The 13384-nt window shown below is 37.0% G+C and overlaps 1 non-coding gene across 1 annotated transcript; it reads left to right on the top strand.

Moving 5' to 3' along the window:
• Positions 1–11183: 11183 nt before the first annotated feature.
• Positions 11184–11290, top strand: LOC112534752. The gene has a single exon (XR_003079013.1). It is a non-coding gene; the product is annotated as a small nucleolar RNA R71 (small nucleolar RNA).
• The last annotated feature ends 2094 nt before the right edge of the window (positions 11291–13384 follow it).

The raw sequence follows: 13384 nt of genomic DNA, 5'->3' as shown, positions 1-13384 counted from the left end.
TCCTCTTACGGGGTTGTTTTCTCATATTAAAAAATATACCACCTTTTTGGGCCTGTTTTCTAATATTGACAAATATACCCCTCTTACGGGGCTGTTTTCTCACATTAACACATTTAGCCTTCTTATGGGGCTGTTTTCTAATCTTGACAAATTTAGCCCTCTTACGGGGTTGTTTTCTGATCTTGACAAATTTAACCCTCTTATGGGGTTATGTCTAATATGCACAAATATACCCCACTTACGGGTTTGTTTACTCATATTGATAAATATACCCCTCTTACGGGGTTTTTTTCCAATATTGACAAATGTACCCCTCTTACGTGGTTATTTCTAATATTTACAAATATACCTCTCTTACGGGGTTGTTTACTCATATTGACAAATATACCCGTCTTACGGGGTTGTTTTCTAATATTGACAAATATACTCCTTTACATGGTTCTTTTCTCATGTTAAAGAATATACCACTTTTTTGGAATTGTTTTCTAATATTGACAAATATACCCCTATTACGGGGTTGTTTTCTAATATATATAAATATACCACTTTTTTGTGGTTGTTTTCTAATATTATCAAATATACCCCTCCTATGGTGTTGTTTTCTCTTATTGACAAATATACCACTTTTTTTGGGTTGTTTTCTAATATTGACAAATATACCCCTCTTACGGGTTTGTTTTCTCTTACTAACAATTACATCCCTCTGACTGGGTTGTTTTCTCATATTGACAAATATACCACTTTTTTGAGATCGTTTTCTAATATTGACAAATATACTACTCTTACGGGGTTGTTTTCTCATATTAAAAAATATACCAGTCTTACGGGGTTGATTACTCATATTGATAGATATACCCCTCTTACGAGTGACAAATATATTCCTCTTACGGGGTTGTTTTCTCATATTAAAAAATATACCGCTTCTTTGGGCTTGTTTTCTAATATTGACAAATATACTCCTCTTACAAGGTTGTTTTATAATATTGACAAATGTACCCCTCTTGCGGGGTTGTTTTCTAGTGTTGATAAATATTCTCCTGTTACGGGGTTGTTTTCTAATATTGACAAATATACCCCTCTTACGGGGTTGTTTTCTAATATACCACTTTTTTGGGGTTGTTTTCTAATATTGACAAATATACCCCTCTTACGGGGTTGTTTTCTCTTATTGACAAATATACCCCTCTAACTGGGTTGTTTATTCATATTGACAAATATACCACTTTTTGGGGGTTGTTTTCTAATATTGACAAATATACCCCTCTTATGGGGTTGTTTTCTAATATACCTCTTTTTGGGGGTTATTTTCTAATATTGACAAATATACCCCTCTTAAGTTGTTGTTTTCTCTTATAGACAAATATACCCCTCTGACTGGGTTGTTTTTTCATATTGACAAATATACCACTTTTTTGGGGTTATTTTCTAATATTGATAAATATACCCCTCTTACGGGGTTGTTTTCTCTTACTGACAAATATACCCCTCTCACTGCGTTGTTTTCTCATATTGACAAATATACCATTTTTTTGAGATTGTTTTCTAATACTGACAAATATCCTCGTCTTACGGGGTTGTTTTCTCAAATTAAAAAATATACCATTCTTACGGGGTTGCTTACTCATATTGACAGATATAACCCTCTTAAGGGTGACAAATGTACTCCTTTTACGGGGTTGTTTTCTCATATTAAATAATATACCACTTTTTTAGGCTTGTTTTCTAATATTGACCAATATATCCCTCTTACGGGGTTGTTTTATAATCCTGACAAATATACCCTTCTTATAGGGTTGTTTTCTCATATTGACACATATACCCCTCTTGCGGGGTCCTTTTCTCATATTGACAAAATCCTCTTATGGGGTTGTTTTCTAATATTGACAAATATACTCCTCTTATGGGGTTATTTTCTAATATACCACTTTTTTGGGGTTATTTTCTAATATTGACAAATATACCCCTCTTACGGGGTTGTTTTCTCTTATTGACAAATATACCCCTCTGACTGGGTTGTTTTTTTATATTGACAAATATACCACTTTTTTGGGGTTGTTTTCTAATATAGACAAATATACCCCTCTTACGGGGTTGTTTTCTCTTACTGACAAATATACCCCTCTGACTGGGTTGTTTTCTCATATTGACAAATATACCATTTTTTTGAGATTGTTTTCAAATACTAACAAATATACTCCTCTTACGGGGTTGTTTTCTCATATTAAAAAATATACCATTCTTACGGGGTTGCTTACTCATATTGACAGATATAACCCTCTTAAGGGTGACAAATGTACTCCTCTTACGGGGTTGTTTTCTCATATTAAATAATATACCACTTTTTTGGGCTTGTTTTCTAATATTGACAAATATATCCCTCTTACGGGGTTGTTTTATAATCCTCACAAATATACCCTTCTTACAGGGTTGTTTTCTAATATTGACACATATACCCCTCCTACGGGGTTGTTTTATAATATTGACAAATGTACCCCTCTTGCGGGGTTCTTTTCTCATATTGACAAAATCCTTTTACGGGGTTGTTTTCTAATATTGACAAATATACTCCTCTTACGGGGTTGTTTTCTAATATACCACTTTTTTGGGGTTATTTTCTAATATTGACAAATATACCCCTCTTACGGGGTTGTTTTCTCTTATTGACAAATATACCCCTCTGACTGGGTTGTTTTTTCATATTGACAAATATACCACTTTTTTGGGGTTGTTTTCTAATATTAACAAATATTCCCCTCTTACGGGGTTGTTTTCTCTTACTGACAAATATACCCCTCTTACGGGGTTGTTTTCTCTTACTGACAAATATACCCCTCTGACTGGGTTGTTTTCTCATATTGACAAATATACCATTTTTTTGAGATTGTTTTCTAATACTGACAAATATACTCCTCTTACGGGGTTGTTTTCTCATATTAAAAAATATACCATTCTTACGGGGTTGCTTACTCATATTGACAGATATAACCCTCTTAAGGGTGACAAATATTTACGGGGTTGTTTTCTCATATTAAATAATATACCACTTTTTTGGGCTTGTTTTCTAATATTGACAAATATACCCCTCTTGCGGGGTTCTTTTCACATATTGATAAATATACCCCTCTGACTGGGTTGTTTTCTCATGTTGACAAATATACCACTTTTTTGAGATTGTTTTCTAATATTGACAAATATACCTTTTTTACGGGGTTGTTTTCTCATATTGACACATATACGCCTCTTACGGGGTTGTTTTCTAATATTGACAAATGTACCCCTCTTGCGGTGTTCTTTTCTCATATTGACAAATATACCCCTCTTACGGGGTTGTTTTCTAATACACCACTTTTTTGGGGTTATTTTCTAATATTGACAAATATACCACTTTTTTGGAGTTGTTTTCTCTTATTGACAAATATGCCACTTTTTTGGGGTTGTTTTCTAATATTGACAAATATACCCCTCTTACGGGGTTGTTTTCTCTTACTAACAAATATACCACTCTCACTAGGTTGTTTTCTCATTTTGACAAATATACCACTTTTTTGAGATTATTTTCTAATACTGACAAATAGTCTCCTCTTACGGGGTTCTTTTCTAATATTGACAAATGTACCCCTCTTGCGGGATTCTTTTCTCATATTGACAAATATACCTCTCTTACGGGGTGGTTTTCTAATATTGACAAATATACCCCTCTTACGGGGGTGTTTTCTAATATACCATTTTTTTGGGGTTGTTTTCTAATATTGACAAAATATACCCCTCTTACGGGGTTGTTTTCTCTTATTGACAAATATGCCACTTTTTTGGGATTATTTTCTAATATTGACAAATATACCCCTCATACGGAGTTGTTTTCTCTTACTGACAAATATACCCCTCTGACTGGGTTGTTTTCTAATATTAACAAGTATACCACTTTTTTGAGATTGTTTTCTAATATTGACAAATATACTTCTCTTACGGGGTTGTTTTCTCATATTAAAAAATATACCATTTTTTTGGCTTGTTTTCTAATATTGACAAATATACCACTCTTACGGGTGACAAATATACTCCTCTTATGGGGTTGTTTTCTCATATTAAAAAATATACCATTTTTTGGCTTGTTTTCTAATATGACAAATATACCCCTCTTACGGGGTTATTTTCTAATATTGACAAATTTACCATTTTTTTGTGGTTGTTTTCTAATATTGTCAAATGTACTCCTCTTACGGGGTTGTCTTCTCTTATTGACAAATATACCCCTCTGACTGGGTTGTTTTCTCATGTTGACAAATATACCACTTTTTTGGGATTGTTTTCTAAAGTTGACAAATATACTCCTCTTACATGGTTGTTTTCTCATATGAAAAAATATACCACTTTTTTGGGCTTGTTTTCTAATATTGACAAATATACCCGTCTTGCGTTGTTGTTTTATAATATTGACAAATATACCCTTCTTTCGGGGTTTTTTTCTCATATTGACACATATACCCCTCTTACGTGGTTGTTTTCTTATTTTGACAAATGTACCCCTCTTTTGGGGTTTTTTCTCATATTGACAAATATACCCCTCTAACGGGGTTATTTTCTGATATTGACAAATATACCCCTCTTACGGGGTTGTTTTCTAATATACCACTTTTTTGGGGTTGTTTCTAATATTGACAAATATACCCCTCTTACGGGGTTGTTTTCAAATATTCCACTTTTTTGGGGTTGTTTCTAATATTGACAAATATACCTCTCTTACGGGGTTGCTTTCTGATATTGACAAATATACCCCTCCTATGGGGTTACTTTCTCATAATGACAAAATACCGCTCTTACGGGGTTGTTTTCTCTTACTGACAAATATACCCCTCTGACTGGGTTGTTTTCTCATATTGACAAATATACCACTTTTTTGAGATTGTTTTCTAATATTGACAAATATTCTCCGCTTACGGGGTTGTTTTCTCATATTAAAAACTATACCACTGTTACGGGGCTGTTTACTCATATTGACAGATATACCCCTCTTACGGGTGACAAATATGCTCATCTTACGGGGTTGTTTTCCTATATTAAAAAATATACCACTTTTTTGGGGTTGTTTTCTAATATTGACAAATATACCCCTCTTACGGGGTTGTTTTCTCTTATTGACAAACGTACCACTCTTACGGGGTTGTTTTCTCTTATTGACAAATATACCCCTCTTACGGGGTTATTTTCTCTTATTGTCAAATATACCCCTCTAACTGGGTTGTATTCTCATGTTGACAAATATACCACTTTTTTGAGATTGTTTTCTAATACTGACAAATATACTCCTCTTACGGGGTAATTTTCTCATATTAAAAAATATACCACTTTTACGGGATTGTTTACTCAGATTGACAGATATAACCCTCTTACGGGTGACAAATATAGCCCTCTTACGGGGTTGTTTTCTCATATTAAAAAATATACCACTTTTTTGGGCTTATTTGCTAATATTGACAAATAAACCCATCTTACGGGGTTGTTTTATAATATTGACAAACATACCCTTCTTACGGGGATGTTTTCTCATATTGACACATATACCCCTCTTACGGGGTTGTTTTCTAATATACCACTTTTTTGGGGTTGTTTTCTAATATTGACAAATATACCCCTCTTACGGGGTTGTTTTCTCTTATTGACAAATATACCCCTTTGACTGGGTTGTTTTTTCATATTGACAAATATACCACTTTTTGGGGGCTGTTTTCTAATATTGACAAATACACGCCTCTTACGGGGTTGGTTTCTAATGATGACAAATGTACCTCTCTTGCAGGGTTCTTTTCTAATCTTGACAAATATACACCTCTTACGAGGTGGTTTTCTAAGATTGACAAATATACACCTCTTACGGGGTTGTTCACTCATATTGACAAATATACCCCTCTTACGAGTGACAAATATATTCCTCTTACGGGGTTGTTTTCTCATATTAAAAAATATAACACTTTTTTGGGCTTGTTTTCTAATATTGACAAATCTACCCCTCTTACGTGATTGTTTTATAATATTGACAAATGTACCCCTCTTGCGGGGTTCTTTTCTCATATTGATAAATATACCCCTCTTACGGGGTTGTTTTCTAATATCGACAAATATACCCCTCTTACGGGGTTGTTTTCTAATATTGACAAATATACCCCTCTTACGGGGTTGTTTTCTCTTATTGACAAACGTACCACTCTTACGGGGTTGTTTTCTCTTATTGACAAATATACCCCTCTTACGGGGTTATTTTCTCTTATTGTCAAATATACCCCTCTAACTGGGTTGTATTCTCATGTTGACAAATATACCACTTTTTTGAGATTGTTTTCTAATACTGACAAATATACTCCTCTTACGAGGTAATTTTCTCATATTAAAAAATATACCACTGTTATGGGATTGTTTACTCAGATTGACAGATATAACCCTCTTACGGGTGACAAATATAGCCCTCTTACGAGGTTGTTTTCTCATATTAAAAAATATACCACTTTTTTGGGCTTGTTTGCTAATATTGACAAATAAACCCATCTTACGGGGTTGTTTTATAATATTGACAAACATACACCTTTTTCTTTATTCTGAATTGACCTTTTCACCTTTTTCATAGTTTTTTTCCTTTTTTGCTAAATATACTAACTCGGTAACATTAAGGACAGAAATGAGCTTTTATAAATGAATAAGAACTTGACCCTTATTTAAAATATGATAACTTTTCATACCTGAATGAGAATTTTTGCTAAGTATAGGAACTCAGTCTTCTTGTCATTTTAGTTATTTTGATACGAGCTTGATGTTTCTACTGATCTGTGCTGCTGATGAGTCCTGAGATGAGCTCAGTTTGCCTAAAATGGCATCTTTAGAAGTATGCATTTATAATTTTTGTTGTTCCTTGGAACTAAGAAGGGGAGTTGAATTGGTGACATCAAGTTGTGAAATTTAATAAACTTAGGAAGCACAGTCTTCTCTAAAATGTGCTTAAGCCCCCTATTAGTAACCTCTACTTCCCACTCGTTTGTGGGTGATAAGCCATGGAGAATCGTTGAGATACTCTATATCTTTTAAGCACTTTCTAAAGTTGAGAATTACAAAAATGGGTTCCCCTATCACTAATTAACGCTCGAGGTGTTCCAAACCTAGAAAATAGTTTCTTAAGGAACCTCACAACTATCCTAGCATCATTAGTAGGCAAGGCTTGTGCCTCAGGCCATTTAGAAAAATATTCAACAACAACCAATATATACTTGCATCCATATGAAGAAGGAAAAGGACCCATAAAGTTAATGCCCCAAACATCAAAAATTTCCAACACTTGTATACTATGTTGGGGCATTTCATCTCGGGCAGAAATGTTACCTGACTGTTGGCATGCATCATAAACCTGGACATATGCTCGTGCATCCTGGAAGATAGTCGGCCAATAAAAACCAGCATCCAAAACCTTCCTGGCAGTACGGTTTGCGGCTTGGTGTCCACCAACCGGTCCCTCATGACAATGCTTGAGAATTTGAATGACTTCCTCTCCATATACATACCTCTTGATAATTTGATCTGCACAAATCCTAAACAAGAAGGGTCGTCCCAAATGTAGTACTTCAAGTTAGCAAAAATTTCTTCTTTTGTTGGCTCGTCATACCCTTTAGGAGTACCCTTGCAGCCAAATAATTAGCATAATCAGAAAACCAAGGAATAGCATTAGTTACCTGCATTGAGCATAAGTGCTCATCCGGAAAAAAGTCATCGATCTCTTGCTCATTAAGCTCATCCAAGTGCGGGTTCTCCAATCGAGAAAGATGGTCTGCTGCAAGATTTTCAGCTCCTCGTTTGTCCTTAATTTCAAAGTCAAATTCCTGTAATAAAAGAACCCAACGAATCAATCTAGGCTTAGAATCATGCTTTGAAAATAATACCTTAAAGCAGAATGATCCGTGTAAACGATTGTCTTTGATAGCATAAGGTAAGAACGAAATTTATCAAAGGCGAACACGACAGCCAGGAGCTCCTTCTCTGTGGTGGTATAGTATTCTTGGGCATCCATAAGCGTCTTGCTAGCGTAGTAAATAGGTTGGAACTTCTTCTCCCTGCGCTGGCCTAAAACAGCTCCAACTGCAAAATCACTAGCATCGCACATAAGCTCAAAGGGCAGCTCCCAATCAGGAGAAATCATGATGAAAGCCGTGGTTAGTTTTTCCTTTAATAACTCAAAAGCTGCTAAACAATCATCATCAAATACAAAAGACACATCTTTTACTAGCAATTGTGTTAAAGGCCTAGCAATCTTAGAAAAGTCCTTAATGTACCTTCTATAAAACCCTGCATGCCCTAAGAAACTTCTAACAGCCCTAACCGAAGTAGGGGGAGGTAGCTTACTTATAACTTCCACTTTAGCTCTATCTACTTCCATCCCTGCATGTGACACTTTATGTCCTAACACTATACCCTCTTGGACCATAAAATGACATTCTTCCCAATTCAACACAAGGTTAGCTTCAACATACCTAGCTAACATCCTTTCCAAATTATGCAATCAATAGGAAAAAGAGTTACTGAATATAGAGAAGTCATCCATGAAGACCTCTATCGACTCCTCTATCATGTCATAGAAAATGGCCATCATACACCGCTGAAAGGTCGCAGGCGCATTACACAAGGTAAACGGCATCCTCCTATAGGCAAAAGTGCCATAAGGACAAGTGAATGTCGTCTTCTCTTGGTCTTCTGGTGCTATAGGAATCTGAAAGTAACCAGAAAAACCGTCAAGGAAATAATAATACATATGGCCTGAAAGCCTCTCAAGCATTTGATCAATAAAAGGAAGGGGAAAATGGTCCTTTCGGGTTGCATCATTCAAGCGTCGGTAGTCTATGCAAACCCGAAAGCCTATTACCGTTTGTGTAGGAATCAACTCCTCCTTTTTATTTTTCACCACAGTCATACCCCCTTTCTTGGGAACCACCTGCACAGGACTCACCCAAAAACTGTCAGAAATAGGATAAATTAAACCTGCATCGAGAAGTTTAATTATGTCCTTTTTAACCACCTCCTTCATATGAGGGTTCAACCGCCTTTATGGCTGCACCACCGGTTTGAACTCATCCTCCATCAAAATCTTATGAAGGCAGTAACTCGGGTTTATCCTTGGTATGTCAGCCGTCTTATACGCAAATGCCTTTGCATACCTTCTCAAAATACATAGCACCATCTCCCTCTCCTTAGGTGTGAGATGAGCGGAAATAATGATCGGTAAGCGCTTTGCTTCATCTAAGTAGGCATACATTAAGTGCATTGGCAACTCTTTCAACTCAAGAATGGGCGGCTCCTCCAAAGAAGGCTTCAGCTTCTTTGCTCTTGACCTGTCAAGATCAACAAAACCATCAGGCTTATCATCATTAAAATCAGTAGCTAATAAGTGCTCTAGCTGCTCCAACACTTGTTCATTGGACAAATTATCCTCATTTTCTTGCATTGCCACTCGCAAAGTTTCATCAATCAACATTTCCTGCAATTGAGATTCCACAATATCATCAATAAAATCAATCGAACACACAGTACCATCGTGCTCATATAGGTGTCTTAAGGATTTAGTCAAATCAAACGTAATGCTCTCATCATCTACCCTAAGTTACAGCTTTCCGCTACTAACATCTATCAAAGCTCCAGATGTAGTTAAAAATAGTCTACCTAGGATCAATGGAACATCACTCTCACCATTCATATCCATGACAACAAAATCCACATGAAATATAAATTTGTCAACTTTAACTAGCACATCCTCTATAATCCCTTTCGGGTACTTAACAGTTATGTCTGCTAGTTGTATACTCATCCTAGTAGGAGTTAGCTTAGAAGTGTTTAGTCCTAACTCCTCAAACAATGAGCTAGGCATCAAATTGATGCTAGCTCCCAAATTAGCTAATCCCAGCAATTTCAATTTATCCCCAATCAAACAAGGTATAGTAAAACTCCCTGGGTCACGTTGTTTGACTAGAATCTTGCTCTGAAACACTACTAAGCATTCTGCATTCAAGGTCACCAATCCCAAATCTTCTAACTTCCTCTTGTTGCTTAGAATCTCCTTTAAAAACTTCGCATACTTTGGCATCTGCAAAATAGCTTCAACAAAAGGCAAGTTAATCCGCAATTGTTTAAAAGGATCTAAAAACTTACCGAATTGCTGATCAACTTTATCCTGTTTGAGTTTTGCAGGATATGGAATGGGAGGTTGGTATGGCCTCAAGGGGATCTTCTTCGAATCCTCCTTCTCTTCAATTGCTTCCTTTCCTTTCTCCTCAGGCTTGTCTTCCTTTTTTGACTCATCCACCTGCACATCAGAATCATCATCAGTAAAAGGCATAGATGGACTAGGAAGTTCCTTATCTGATCTCAAAGTAATTGCTTTGGCATGCTCCTTTGGATTAGACTCTGTGTTACTTGGAAGCGTGCTCGGCTGCCTCTCAGCCATCACCCTAGACAACTGCCCAATTTGATTTTCCAAGTTCTGAATTGAAGCTTGTTGATTCCGAATGGCAGTGTCCGTTTGTTGAAATCTGTTCTCTGAAGTTGCAATGAACTTCGTCATCAACTCTTCCAAGCTAGGCTTCTTCTCTTGACTACCTCCTAGTTGATGGGGAACAGAATGCATAGGTTGTTGCTGATGCAACCTCTGATATCCTGGTGGACCTTGGTTATTGGAATTCCTCCATCTAAAATTAGAATGATTCCTCCACCCTGGGTTGTATGTACTGCTGTAGGGATCATTCTGCTGCCTACCTACATAATCAGCATGCTCAACGTTAGAAACATTAGTAGGCATAGAAGATGCAAACATACCTTCCGCATCACAATTGGCGATGTAATGCAGTCCACCACAAAATTCACATCCGGGCTGAGCTGCTTGGACCGGCATCTGAACTTGTTCTATCTTTTTAGAAAGTAGCTCTACTTGTGCCACCAAGGCTGCTGTAGGATCTGCCTCAGCCCGATATACAGCAGGCTTTGGACTTTTAGCCCGTGGAGTTTGCCACTAATAAGTGTTGGTGGCCATCTCTTCTATAAAATCCTGGGCTTGCTCAGGTGTTTTGCTATTGATAGCTCCCCTTGCAGCTACATCTACCATTTGTCTAGTGGCCGTATTCATGCCACTATAGAATGTCTGCACTTGCATCCAGAGAGGAAGACCATGGTGTGGGCAACACCTTAACAAGTCCTTGAAGCGCTCCCAGGCTTCGTACATCATTTCTCCTTCATCCTGCACAAAAAGAAGATATATTATTTCGCATTTGAGTAGTCTTAGCAGGAGGAAAATACTTATTCAAAAATTTTTCAGCCAAAGAAGTCCAGGTAGTGATCGTTTTCAGTGGCAAGGACTGTAGCCATCTTTTGGCTCTATCCCTCAAAGAAAAAGGAAACAGCCTCAACCATATGGCATCATCGGTTGTTCCATTAATCTTAAAGGTGTCACATATCTCCAAGAAGTTGGCGATATGCTCGTTCGGATCTTCGCTCGCCAATCCTCCAAATTGCACCGTATTCTAGATCATCTGGATCACATTTGGCTTTATTTTAAAATTATTGGCCGCCACAAGAGGCCTCACTAGCCCAGTTTGCGTCCTTGCTAGAGAGGGCCTAGCAAACTCGTACATGGTCCTATCACCATCACCTCCATTTGCATTGTGGTTCTCCATCTCACTAGTTCCAAGAACATGAATCTCTGCTCCAATCTCCTCCTCTACTGTTTACAAACGCTCCTTAGCAATCTAAGAGAGTGCTCGGGTTCAGGTAAAGGCTTTGTAAAATCAGGATTAGAGCTCCTGGTTATAAACTACCTAAGCACAACAAAGAACAACAACACCAACAAACAAAATAAGAACAAAAGCTATACACAAAAAATAAACTATAAACAAAAAGAGAAATGACTAGACTAACAAATATCAAAAATTCAATTTAGTTCACAGAAAACTGTTCCCCGGCAACGGCTCCAAAAACTTGATAGCGGTAAATCCTAAAGCAAGACTACGACCTAAGGCAGCGTACCTATCGGTGGAATATAGCTAACGGCGAGTACCAAGTGTTGTATTCTCTAAAGAACGTGTGAACCTAAACCTACTCAATCTTCTCTATTATCTAATCTTAAAAATGGCATTGAATGCTAAATATGAAATGAACTAAAGCTACTCTAATTGTTATCTAACTACAGCTACTAGGGAAGGATTAATTCAAGTTAAGGAATAACCCCTTGGGAATTCTTGTCTCTAGGGAATGGAAACTAAAGATGGAATTGATTGATTGAATTCAATTTCCCTGGGAAAATCTCTACGCAATTAACGCATTTTTCAAGGACACTAACATCTTAACTTAGATTAATTAGGTTGAAATCTCTTCCTAACTCTAATTATCCAAATTAGCATTATGTACCATTTAACACTATTGAGAGTTGTTAATTCTTAATCTAGTAGAACGAACACCCTATCTTTAGGCGAATTCAATTCTAGGCTGCAAAGGACAATCCAAACCTAAACGTCTTTCTCAAGAACATTCAAATTCCAATAATCATTCAACAAGATATGAAGAACAAATCAATAAGCACTTCCATTGCAAATCAATATTGAAAATCAATACATTCAATTCAAAAGTTAAGTACAAAAATCCCTAGATAAAGAACCCCAATGGGTTAACAAGTTTAGCTAATCATGTTCATTATCAAAACCCACAAGAATTCAATTACAAAAATGAGTAAAGTTAGATAAACCCGAATACACCCTTGGATGAAAGTAAACAACTCCAATTCCTCTTGCCCAATCTTGAATCAATTCTTGTTCCTCTTGCTCGAATTGAAACCAATCAATGAACCTCGCCAATCTTCAACCTCCGAAGAGAATCCAATTGAAACCTTGGTCCAAGTCTCCTTTTTCCTTAGTTCCAGCTCAGAAAACCCTTAGAGAGAGAAAGAAATGAGTTTGGGACGTCCTATCTTTTCACGTTTCCCTCTTTCCTTTCTTTTAATTAATTCGTCCAACTGCCGCGAACATGGCCGTGTTGATGCCCGTGTTGGGAACACGGCCTGGTATTGGTGGGTGTGTTGGGAACACGGCCCCGTGCTGATGGCCATGTTACTCTCTACGGTCGTGCTCTTTAGCGCTTCTTTTTCCTGTTGTCAAATGCACCCAACACAGCCCGTTTTGGTGCCCGTGTTGGGAACACGGCCAGTGTTAAAACCAACACGGCCGCGTTCAGCTTTCTCATGCATGAACTTAACTTGTTTCGGCAACTTTGACGTCCAATTCTGCTCAAATTCTTCCCTTTATCACTCTTTGACTTCTTTTGGACCTAATGCATACAAACAGACGCATAGGGTGAGTGTTGGGTCCAATTCATA

Source organism: Ricinus communis, chromosome 9 (genome assembly GCF_019578655.1).
Source record: "Ricinus communis isolate WT05 ecotype wild-type chromosome 9, ASM1957865v1, whole genome shotgun sequence".
NCBI classification, from domain to species: domain Eukaryota; kingdom Viridiplantae; phylum Streptophyta; class Magnoliopsida; order Malpighiales; family Euphorbiaceae; genus Ricinus; species Ricinus communis.
This window is presented reverse-complemented; position numbering and strand designations above follow the sequence as displayed.